Genomic DNA, 10,273 nt, shown 5'->3' with positions numbered 1-10,273 from the left:
TACCGAGTGCTGATGTGTGTAGCGACAGAAAGGACAGTATTGATTCACAGTGACCCCCACGTGGGGAATAATGTGCTTTGGCTCTATGATTTAGAAGGTTAAACAAATGCTTTATTAAGCTATGTTATATTACACTAGTACTATATCAAAACTTTACTAAAGAGATATTACACTAAAAACACACTAAAGAAAAACTCGTGACTGTCTCCACACAGTCTTTTACCTAATTAGCTAATCAATATAAACAGCTATCACTAAAATCCAATTAACAAATCACTTTCAGTAAACAATCACTATAACACATTCTTCATGTACTAAAAAACAAGAACAGCAAGTAGAGATAATAATTGGTTTTTCTTCTTCTCTAAGTTTCTCACTACCTTCCCTTAAAAAAACCTAGGAGGGAATTATATCTCTCTGTGTTCAAAGAATGTAAATATCACAGCACAGTAAAGAGAGATTATGAAAGTGAGATCTGTCTATCTATATATCTATTTGAATCTTCCTGGCTCTGCTCCAAAGCACTGGAAGATGCAAAGCTCACCTAAAAGCATCCCTTCAGGAGAGGAGTAGAGACAAGTTCCATTGATGGATCCTGAGCAGGCAGAGATGTTTCCCCCTCCAGAGATGGTTGTTTTTTACCCTCCTGTTTTCCTCCTCCAGCCTCTTGTGCCCTGAAGCCTTCTTTTCATCCTTTAATTTTTTGCATGTCCTGAGGGAGTGGAACTATCCAATGCTGTAGCTGGGGTCTGGTGACTTTGCTCGTGCATGCCATACATGACACATGGTTTCCTTCGCTGGCATCCCCAGGGCTGTGTAAGTGCATTCGTTAATGGGGCCTTATGAGAAACTCTGTTACTGCTGGTCAGAATTCTCAGTTGACAAAAGAGGGAGAAGAAACACCTTGGTCCTCCTCCATATACTGAGGTGGCCATCGAGGTTCTCTGACTTCCATCAGAGATCTTTGCATGTATCCTTATCTCCTGAATGACCCGGTTTTCTAACAAGAGTGTGGATGTCAGGAAGGAGGAATGCTGGTGCAGGCCTGAAGAGAAGGTGAACTCCAGAAGTGTCTCTCACAAGGAGTGAGCTCACCCAGGAAGCCCCTGCAGAGCCAGGATGGAGCTGTGGGACAGGGCGGGGTGTCAGTCACTACTGAAAGACAAACAGGACATGGCAGAAGCAGAGGGGGGCTCTCACCAGACCCTTGAGAAATGCCACCCCTTCCCTGTCAGCTGCCTGAGAGGCTGTTGGAGCTTCAGTCCCAGATTTCCCCTGATTGTAGGGCCAGGGTCACTGTGGAATCTGTGCCTCCCCTCGGGCAGAGAACGACCCAGCAGAGCAGCAGCACAGTGCTTTGGGAACGTGTGAGCCCAGCAGCCTTTGAGTCTTGGCCCACAAAGGGCGTGTGGGAAGTTGAAACCCATCTTCTCTTGCTTTCTGTGCAGGTGCTTCTAGAGAAAGAGCAGGAGCACACTGCCTCATCTGAGATGCCATGCCAGACTCAGGGAGAGCTGTTCCCTGCCCGAGAGCAGGAAGAGCAGCTCAGGCAGCAGGTGGAAGAGCCACAGGAGAATGGCCAGGTAAGCCCGACTGGCCAGGGCACAGAGGGAAGGGCAGGAAGAGGGGCATAAACCGGAGCTCCTGGGACTGAGGAGGCCAGGAGTCCCACAGGCACTGAAAGGACAGAGCCTTGCAATCCGCAGAGATCAGCGCCAGGACAGGATGGTTACAGTGGAAGCAGAGCTGGGTAGGGAAGCAGAAAGAAGGGGCTGAATAAATGTGATTTTGAGGCTAAAAGAGGGAAAAGCTGAGCTTGATGGCAGCTCTCAGTCACTTGCTCTGCTTTTGTGTGTACAGAACAAGGCAGAGCCACAAGCAGAGCTGCCTGAAGCTCAGAGTGCCATCATGTCAGCAAAGAGGAGGAATGAAGACATCCAAGAGGAGAAGAATCTCCCTATGCAGAGGGGCAATCAACAAAAACAGGTGAATGAAGGAATGGCAGCCACTCCACTCATGAAAGTGAGTCCTTTCTGTTGTTCTTTACAGAAAATTGATGGACAGATGCTGACAGAGCTGCAGGAAATTGAGGCTAGGACCAAGGCAAGGAAGAAGAGGCTAGACGAAAAAATGAAAATCATCAAAGAGAAAATTAATCGCCTCCTTCAGGAGCAAAAGGCTCTAGAAGAGCAAGTGAGTGAAATAGCACTAGGCACTGCAGTCACCCAAGGGGTGGTTTCTGCCCTCCTTGCCTTTCCAGTGCAGAGCAGCAGGGGGTGGGTGATGCCTCTGAGTGCCATCCTGATGAGGCCTCTGTCAGAGCTGCTCTCAAGGACACTTCCTGCTCTGCTGGATCTCAGCTGATGCTCTGGACAGTGGCATTTCTCCTCTGGCCATTTAGCCAGCAGTCATCCGAATGAACTCCTGCTGGCTTCTTCCAGGTCACCTTGTTTCTTGAGGTGTTTTTGCAGGTGAACATGGTCACTCACATAGATTTGGAATACGAGCTACAAGCTGTCTGTATCCCTTGTGAATCTGCTCCTGTCCTTTCCTTTACTTTCTTCCCAGTCAATGACTCCTGGCTGACGGGGACAAGCTGTAGCCTCTGACTGCTTTGTTCTGTTTGACTTGAGGTGGAAGTGTCGCCATCCTACCTGGCAGCCTGCAGAGAGTTCCAGCAAGTGACGGGCAACCAAGAGCCCCGAGGCTGGCATGAGGCCCAGGAACTGAAGCATCCAGAGATGCTGCAGGATAAGCACGTCCTGAGGAAGGTGCAGAAAAAGAGAATTTCATGGCAGGAGGTAGAACATTAGAATGAGGAGCTGCAAATGTATCTGCAGACCCAGGAGGGGGAAAGGAGTCTTTGGGAGGAAGTGGAGCGGTCGTTGCTGCGGTCATCCTTTAGAACAAGAAACTGGCTATGAACTCGAGTAAAACCAGCCTTTGGTTTTGACCATTTGGTTTCACAAGTGGACATCCAAAGCAATCCGGTTGAAGAGCTCTGCATGTGGCTGACAGCAGCTTCCTAAGGGCTTGCATTTCAAATGGCAATCTCTCTTGTATTTCAGGGCAATCTCTGCCACACCTTCCTGACATCAACTCATTTCTTGTCTCAGATCTACACCGACTCTGACACTGAAGCTGCTGCAGAAGCAGCAATGCCGTCCAAGGGAGCCTTTGCTCCCCAGCTGAAGAAGTGGAGCCTGAGCCCTTGGTTCACCTCCCGTGCTGACCCAGCTGCTGCTCAGCAACAGGAGATGGCGGGTGACTCCCTGGAGCAGCAGAGTGCATCTGGTATCTTTCTTATCTGAGGGACAGTGTGCTGTGTGCGCGTGTCAGCATAGCTGAACCAGGGTTCTGTTCAGTTTAGTGTCCCAGAAGTGCTGGCATTGCTCCGAGGCAGCAAGAGAGAGCTCTGGGTGTTCCTGCTGCCTCTGACGGCAGCTTAGACTGGCTGGAGTTTGCCTGGGCTTCCCTCTCTGCCGAAGGCAGAAGCAGGGATTGCTCCTGGATCAGCAGAAGGCTGTGACTGCTTGAGTCCTAGCCACTGGCAGAAGCCCTGCTGAGATCAGTCTCTAGGAGAACACATCAAGCCCTTTGTGATTCTGCAGCACAACCCAATGGATCTGCTTCTTGTCCTTAACAGCTGCCAGTGCTGTGCTCTCAGATAAGATCTGGTAGGGTTGAGACCAGAGCCCAGTGGATTCTGTGTCTACCATCACCTGCTGGGACAAAAAGGGCACTGATCTGTGCCTTGGCGTGGCTGATCTCAAAGCCCATCCTGTTGTGTCCTGAGTGAGGGCAACAGCTTGTCCGGGGCTCAGGCTCACTCTGGCTTCTTCCCATCAGTGCCTGTCAGTGCTCATGCTGGGGCTTTGCCAGCCTTGTTGTGGTTGCTGCCCTGTCCCTGAGGGCTGTGGGAATGCAGAGGCTGGAGCCTTCCTTAGCTGGGAGGGTCCCGCTGCTGCCCGGCTGCTGCAGCGCGGAGCTGCCTGAGGCAGCAGCCCCTTCTCTGGGCCAGCTTCTGCCTCACATGGTCTGGACTCACAAGAGGGTCAGCATCTCCTCTGGGCAGCTCTCTGTGTCACAGGGGCGCCTGAGGAGCACTGCTGTCCTCTGTGCCCGTGCCCGCCGTGCCGAGTTGGGAAGATGGGGACGTGTGCGGTGCCGAGAGGGCGAGTGCAATGGGAGCGACGGATCCGCGCTGTCAGGGCGAAGAGAAGCGGCGCGGTTCTTCATGCGGAGCACGGACAAGGGCGTCTTTGGGCTCAGCCTGCTCATAAAGGGTGAGGGTCCTGATGCTGAAAGCCCCGTGGGGATTTGTTCTAGCATGAGCTACTCTGGTTTACAAACGCAGAGGCATTCTTCTGGCAAACTGCTGCAAGGTGGAAAAGATGGGAACACTTGGCAATATTCCTCCTGTTCTGAACTTCACATCTGTTCAGAGGAATTGATTCTAGATGTCCAGGTGCATTTAATCTTAGCAAGTAGGAAACCTTGTCTAAATCGCACAGTGTTTATTCCCAAGAAAACAAAGGCACTGTTAGTTCCAGCTCTCCTTAATGTTTCTAGATGACAAACTTGCTTGCCTTGGTAGGTATTCTCTTCTGGTCTCAGTCTCCTCTGAATGTATCTCCCTATGCTTCCCTGTGTGCCTGCTGTCTAGAGGTCTCTCCCTTCAAAGGATGCTGGAAATCAGTCTCTGTGCCAGCCACTTGTGCTGTGGGCCTGCTGTTCTTTTCTTGTTGTCCCAGTTGCTGTTCCTGTTGTTGTTACCCAGCTGTCCACAAAGGGAGGGCTCAGAGCTCCAGACAGTGGGGCTGCCTTTGTATCTCCTAGAAGGTGAGATCTCTGCTTTAAAGTGAACATCTTGCATTTTGTTTCCCTCAGGAAGAATGGTTTAGATGGAAAGTCCTATTCTAAAACACATTGAACTGGAAAATATTGGCAGTGGGTGAGTCCAAGCAATGTTAATTGTACAAAACCATGCATCAGGTGTTTTGCTGGTGGAATAGGTATCAAGTGTAAAGTCTGACAAGCTGCAAATGTGTTCAGGCACTGGGCTTAGATTGTCAGTGCTGATCAGAATTTCTAAGTGTGCTCAGAAGGCATTGTCAAAGACATCTCAATGCTTCCAGTGTCCTGCAGGTCTGCAGATTGGCAGCACAGATCTCCTGTGTGGGCTGGCTTTCACTGCAAGATCTAAATGGCTTCTCCTTTCTCTGCTTCTCTTTTGTTTCTAGGACTTTTGGAGACGTTTATAGAGCACTCGACACTGCCACAGGAGCAGAGGTAAATGTCAACAGCCCCTGCAGGCTCTGCTGCACTCGAGGGCTTTCCCCTCTGGTGTGAGCTGTGGCTGGAGCTTTGGGCAGAGCTGTGCTGAAAAGGCACAAGAAGCACAGACTGGTGCCAGCCCACAAAACACATTTGGGACTTTGTCCTCCTCAGCTGCCAGAAGGAAGGCACGGAGGCAGTGGTTCCTTTCAGAGAAGGACGCGCTCACTCGCTCTCCATTGCTAAAACAAAGGTGGTGCCTTCGAGCACCTCACTGCTCTTTGGGGCTACAGCTTCAGAGTCCTGGATTCTCATTTCTGGCTGCCAGCAAATCCATCTGAAAGTTACTGGTAGTTCCTTGTCCACCTGCAGTGCTGCACTTGGGAACTGCACATAGGGAGAGACCTGCAAGGCGTCCCTGAAAGCCCTAAGCCCTGCCCATATCACAAGATGTATCCACAGAGCATTAAGGCATGGATTACTTCTTCTGACTCCCAAACAAAGCAGCAGAGAGTGTGGTCAGAGGTTTGTGGGTGATAACTGAGACACCACTGTTACCAAGTGGTCAAGGCAAAATGTCAGTGGCCCCACGTGTCCTGTAACTGGCTCCCAAGGGAGCAGAGAAATGGGCTGTTGGAATGTCAGTTCCTAATTACTGCAGTGCCTAACCACAAGGCAGTTTGGCACAGCTCAGCTGTGTCATTGCAAAATCACTCACTCCACGTGCCTTGTGGTCTCATGCCACCAACTTCTCGAGTTACTGATTTTCAATGTCATTTTAGGTGGCCATAAAGGAAATACAGCTTCAAGGACTGAGGAAGATGGAACTAAAAGTCAGTGAACTCATGGTCATGAAGGTGAACAGGAATGCCAACCTGGTCAACTGTTTAGACAGGTGAGTTGTGATTTTGTCCCAGGAATATTTGTTCACATATTGCAAACATGCAAGGTAAAATCCCACTTTGGTCACTGGCAGAACATAGAGCTGTAATTATTGCCTAATTATTATTGCTCTTTTCATCTCCAGTGGATGGGAAGAGATTGCATTTTGTCTGCGTGAGTCTTCGCTGGCACAGGGTATTTGAAAATTGTTCAAAAACCAGGATGAGTCGTGTCTTACAAAATCAATAATCTCTATATTCACATATGAATATATATGATACATATATCAATGATCTCTATAATCACAGCCACCACTTTGTTTTGGAGCTTGATTTTTTTCAAGTGTCTTCCTACGTCCAGGTAAAATAACAAGGATTTCCCTTGGATTGTTGCCACTGTTTTCCATTGCTATGCATGCCAGGAAGACTAGGTGCTTTTTTCCAGAAACACCATGCGTGACAGGTTTTATATCTGGGCTGTTACTAAACTGCACATTTTGCTTGCTGCCCATCTAAGACATCTCCTTTTTTGCAGCTGTGCCTTTCTCCTTGAGACTGCACAGATGGCAAACACTGCACAGCCAAGAGGGAATGTCTCTTCCTTTATTTTGTCTTTGTCTCAAAGGGACCTGTAAAGAAGAATCAACCCATCTTTTCCAAACAGCAACCTAGCCATGTACATTTATCTCCACGCCCTTGCTTCCTCCTTTCAGCTACCTTGTGGGTGAGGAATTGTGCCTGGTTATGGAGTACATGGATGGAGGCACTCTGAGCAATGTCATCAGCCAGACCTACTTGTCAGAAGATGAGATGGCAGCCATCAGTCGGGAGGTCAGCAATCCCAGCTGTGTTTCCAAGGGCTTGGGCAGCATTGTCTGGGAAACAGGGGCTCAGAGCTGAAGTGATTTCCTGTGCCAAGCTTTGTTTCTGTGTTGCTGGTATGCTATGGGCAAGTAAAAGCATCTCAAGTGAAAGGCCTGCCAGTGCCCCTGCACTCCCTGTACTCAGTGCCAGTACTCTTATCTCCTGCTGTCGTATTCTCGCTCTGTCTCTTGTATTTGTATTTGTATTTGCTGTTCTCCACCTTGCCTCTCTAAATGTTTGCCTGGAGTCTGTCTCCACTGCATTCCTTGCCTGTAAAAGCAAAGGTGCCAGTGGCAGGATTTGAAATGATCAGCAAAGATCATTTCAGTGCAGCCAAAATGCTCTTTGCTTATGGAAACTGACTGGTGTGATACTCCCAAGCCTGTGCTGAGGCCAGCAAGAAAACCTTTGTCATGCAGCCTCCCACCCAAAAGTGATCCACTTCACAATAAAGGGAGGGATTTCTCCTTTCAGAACCCCTCCTTTGTCCTCTGCATGGCAAAAGCACGTCCACTGCAGCAGGAGTCATCCTGGCAGGTTTGCAGGGGACAGCCTACAACAGCAGGTGCTGTTGCTCTTTCAAAAGCTGACGTGTCTTTCCTCAGAAAGGTCCTGCTCTGCAGGTGTTGGAGCAGCAAGCTCTTCCTCTCAGTGGCCATTACTGTTCTGCCATTACTCCCCATTCCCCCAGAGAGGGAATCTTTTAGGTTCTTTGCTTCCTTTCTTGTGTGATGAAATCACATCACTCATTTTTGCCCTCCTGTTTCTGTTTTCTCGCTCAGTGCCTGCAAGGACTGGATTTTCTTCATTCAAACCATCTTATCCACCAAGATGTGAAGAGCAGAAACATCCTTCTCAGAACCGACGGCTCTGTCAAGCTGGGTCAGTATATTCTTGGTCAGGTGCAGCATTCCAGGGCTGTGGGTGTGGGGCTGCTTGGAGTGACAGCCAGCTCCCCAGAAATGGTGCTGGTGGCAGTGCAGGGACCCCTGCTGCGAGCTGAGGGCACAGTTGCAACGTGCACAGAGGTAGAAGGAGCCACAAGCAGTCAAGAGTGGCCTTGCTCTGTGTGTGTCCCTTCCAGACAGAGGGATCTACAATCTAAAGCTTCAGGGGAATGAACTCCACTGCTCATGAGCAGCATTAAGAAACCTGGGGCTTTTTGGAAGTGGCCAATTCCATACTCCCTTGGCTAAAGCCCCAAGGAAATCGAGCGTGGACAGTTCTCCAGGAGATCCAACAGCACATTCTTAGCCTGAGAGTGGGGAATTCTCTTGCTTGGTTTCCTAATTGGAGCTGGCTTGCATGGTTTGTTGTTTTCTCCACAGCTGACTTTGGCCTCTTTGCTCAGCTCAGCCCTGAGCAGGGCAGACGGAGCTCCGTGGCCGGCGCTGCTGGGTGGCTGGCGCCTGAAGTGGTGACAGGTCAACCATGTGGCCCCAAAGTGGACATATGGTCTTTGGGAATCGTGGGCATCGAAATGGTGGAACGAGAAGTTCCTTCCTGGAATGCAACTCCTGTCTTGGTAAGGTGCAAATACTCACTGATCCCACTGTCTTTCTCACCTGTCCCATGTTCTGTGTGCCATTGGACAAAATCCTATTGCCATCTGCTGGCACCACTTCCACCAAGGTCCCCTTCTAAAAATGCCCCTGCAACACATCAGCATCTGCTGTAGCTTTGGTTGTATCAGAAAGGGAAGGGGCAGTTCAGAAACCTAACCAGTTCAGAAACCTGCCATTTTGGCCTCCAGCCATGCCTGACATTTCTCACTTGTGTTTTGCACAATGTTGGAACTCTGTTTCTGAAGGACAAGAATTTTTCAGTGGACAGGGTAGACATGTGATAAATATCCTGAGAAATAGAGGTTAGACCTTCCCAGTTTCAATTTTATAGAAAACATAGGAAAAAAGGAAAAAGAAAAGTAAACAAAAAAAAAGAAAAGAGAAAAAAACCTACTACCAAAGCAATGCCCAAGCAGTTCTGCTTGCTTTTTCATTTTTTAAACGCAGCTCTTCTCTTCCATTCTGTAGCATCTTTTCCAAATCCTGTGGTCGTTGAAACTTTCAGGCTTTCAAGTCATCTGTACATTGTTCACTCATGTGTGTGGCTGGCCTGGATAAGTTTAGGATGTGTTTGTCTCCGACTGCAGTTAGAATTGTTTGCCAAACCCTTGGCTATTTCCTGGTACTTTAACAAGTTGATGAGCTTGCAGGCAGGTGCCTGGGCTGGGATCCAGCGTGGGCAGTTGACACCGGTGCTGTGTTTCTTTACCACAGGAGCAGGGCCATCCCTGGCCTGCACAGTTCTAATGACAGGGAGGGCTCCAGCTCCCCACCATGGCCAGCGGCTGAGCTCAGCTGAGAGCCAGGATAAAATCCTCTTTGTCACCTCTGGTGATGTGGGAAAAGGACAGAAAGCTGCATAAATTATTTGTACACAAGGGGAGAGCATTGCCATTTCTGGATTTGAAATTCTCCTTTGGGTTAAAGAGGATAATAGCAAAGTCTCTTTGGTCACCATCTATTTCAGTGCCACAAGCACAGAGTTATCATGACAGTGGTGGGCATTTTTATGGAGACTCCAAGGCCTCTTGCCATTGTTATTTTTGTCTATTTGAGATGGATTCTGCAAGTTGAGGTTTGAATAGTTCCCAGTCAGTGTCTTATATGGTTTCTAAATACCATCTTGCAAAAGCAGAATGAGCTCTCTCCCCCTGACTTGTCAGCGTGTTAGGGCTTGGTTCCACATGAACCACACTGGATAATGATCAGCCAATGTCTTGCCAATCTACACTGTAACTCCTTGGCCTGAGGAGTATCAGAAAGACCTGCTGAGCTCCATGGACACTGTCAGCTGCATGGAATTGAGCATCCTTGGCCTTGCTGAAGAAACTGGAGCTCAGCTTAGGTTAGATGCTCTTGAGCAGGAGAAATGCTGGAATCGTCAGGGGTTTCCAGAGGCCTGCGTGCCCAGAGGGACTGAGTTCTGGGGAGCAGCTGGATGTTTCTGCACGTCATGGAAGGGGATTGCCAGACAGCTCAAGCCTCACCCAGGCAAACACTCCCCAGCTCTTCTCAGGCAACATTTGCTTTGGGTTTCAAGTTGTTCCCACTTGTCTGTCTGTGAAGATGCCCCTAAAACCACGGCAAGCCTCTCAGAACTGGTGTTACATTTCCAGAAATGAAGAAAAGAAGCCCAAACACAAGAAAGTTGCTAAGGCACTGGTTTTTAGAGAGGAACTTAACCCC

This window comes from Zonotrichia albicollis, chromosome 24 (genome assembly GCF_047830755.1).
Source record: "Zonotrichia albicollis isolate bZonAlb1 chromosome 24, bZonAlb1.hap1, whole genome shotgun sequence".
NCBI lineage: Eukaryota > Metazoa > Chordata > Aves > Passeriformes > Passerellidae > Zonotrichia > Zonotrichia albicollis.
This window is presented reverse-complemented; position numbering follows the sequence as displayed.